Here is a 2500-nt window from a genome sequence, read left to right on the forward strand (position 1 = left end):
GCATACCGAAGACAACCCCAAGCAAAAGTTCACTTGAAGCCAACCCATCGTCGCCCACAACTAGTGGGTGAATGGTGTGCTTCCCGGGGTTGGCATAGACATTCCCTCGCATGCAAAAGATTGTCGATGCGAAAGATTGTCTATGCCAAACCCGGGAAGCACACCATTCACACACTCCCGACCGGTGTGGTGTGGCGGTGATTGGATAGTTACAGATTGAGCACTTGCCAAGGATCAAAATGTGTCATTTAGAAGAAACATTTTCAAAAAGTTTTTAAAATCTTGTGGGTTTGCAACTCATAAGAGCGTCACTTTCAACGTCCCCGGTATTGGATTGAGTTTCTAAAAACAACCGTGCACACCGAGGTTAAACTTTACCGGCTCCACTCCGACTCGCCGCTCGCCCACAATTTGTTTGCAACGAAACATTTGTTTTTAATTTTGTTGGTTTAAATCTTGTTGGTTTGAAATTGTTTTGAAAAGGTTCTTTAAATCTAGTGGGTTTGCAACTCATAAGAGCATCACTTTCAACGTCCCCGGTATTGGATTGAGTTTCTAAAAACAACCGTGCACACCGAGGTTAAACTTTACCGGCTCCGCTCCGACTCGCCGCTCGCCCACTAGTCCGAAGGCAACAAAACATTTGTTTTTCATTTTGATGAAAATTTCTGTTTTTAAATCTTGTTGGTTTGAAATTTTTTTGAAAAGGTTCTTTAAATCTTGCGGGTTTGCAACTCATAAGAGCGTCACTTTCAACGTCCCCGGCATTGGATTGAGTTTCTAAAAACAACCGTGCACACCGAGGTTAAACTTTACCGGCTCCGCTCCGACTCACCGCTCGCCCACAAATCCGAAGGCAACAAAACATTTGTTTTTAATTTTGATGAATTTTTTTGAAAACATTGGCTTGGCAAGCCCCAATCCGCGACTATCCACCCACCGCCACCCCACACGGGTGGTTGTTGTTGCGAAATGAGGTTGTGGTCGACATGCCCGCGCATTTGAGAAGGAGTTCCTAGCACTCCATGCTCTTCCATGCCAAAAAAAAGCCTAGACAACCCCATTTCGCAACTTTCCACGCCTTTTTTTTTCCCCCTCACCCATGGCGGCGGCGTGGTGGCGGCGGCCGGATTCCGGCCACCACCGCCATGGGTGGCAGCCCCCCGACCCCGACACCAAACCCATAATACCGAGGCAACATATCGAGGCAACATATCGAGGCAACATGACATGGGTGTGGCGTGGGGGAAGGGGGCTGCAGCTAGGAGGGCATGGGCTGCCATGCATATGCAGGCAACACACACCCCCCTATATAGCATTTTATGCATTTAGCCCTTTGACAGGAAGAGACATCACCTATGCGCGAGGAGTCATAATGGGCTCTAAATAATTCAATACAAGGTATTTGGACGTGATTTTTTGCAGGGATACTAAGAAACATGCAATCTCTGATGGGAAAAAGTTTCATAAATATTTGAAGTCGGGAAGTATTTTTTATTATTTTTAGAAGTCGTAAAATTGAAAAAATCATTAAAAGAAATCCGGGAGGAATTTTTTAGTTTTGTAACTTGGAGAAGGTACTAAAAATCATAGACTACTTATGGGGAGCTTATTGTGCGAGGAAATTTCAATAAAAATGGGGTTTGACAAGGTTTGAAAAATTCTGTCGACATTTGAAAAAATCTGGAACTAGGCTGCCGGCATGCTGCGCACATGCTGCGCGCATGCTGCGCGCAGGCTGCGCGCAGGCCACGGCAGGACAAGTTTCGCTAGCCTCACTGTCGACCGAATGCGCAAGCTGCGCGCACGCCATGGCAAGACAAATTTCGCTAGCCTCACTGTCGACAGAGTCAGCACGCTGCGCGCACGCCATGGCAGGAGAAGTTTCGCTAGCCTCGCTGTCGACAGAATCAGCACGCTGCGCGCAAGCTGTGCGCGCGCATGGCATGGCAAGTTTCGAAAAATTCTGTCGACAGGCTCCCGAGCGCGCACGCTGCCGACATGTTGTGCGCACGCTGCCGGCATGCTGTGCACACGCTGCGCGCAAGCTGTGCGCGCGCATGGCATGGCAAGTTTCGAAAAATTCTGTCGACAGGCTGCCAAGCGCGCACGCTGCGCACACGCTGCCGGCATGCTGTGCGCACGCTGCCGGCATGCTGTGCACACGCTGCGCGCAAGCTGTGCGCGCGCATGGCATGGCAAGTTTCGAAAAATTCTGTCGACAGGCTCCCAAGCGCGCACGCTGCGCACACGCTGCCGGCATGCTGCGCGCACGCTGCCGGCATGCTGCGCGCAAGCTGTGCGCGCGCATGGCATTGCAAGTTTCGAAAAATTCTGCGGCCAGGCTCCCAAGCGCGCACGCTGCGCACACGCTGCCGGCATGCTGCGCGCACGCTGCCGGCATGCTGTGCGCACGCTGCGCGCGCGCATGGCAGGACAAGTTTCGAAAATTTCTGTCGACAGGCTGAGCAGCGCGCACGCTGCGCACAGGCTGCCGGCA

The sequence above is a fragment of the Prunus avium genome, unplaced genomic scaffold, assembly GCF_965620075.1.
Source record: "Prunus avium unplaced genomic scaffold, drPruAviu1.hap1.1 HAP1_SCAFFOLD_71, whole genome shotgun sequence".
NCBI lineage: Eukaryota > Viridiplantae > Streptophyta > Magnoliopsida > Rosales > Rosaceae > Prunus > Prunus avium.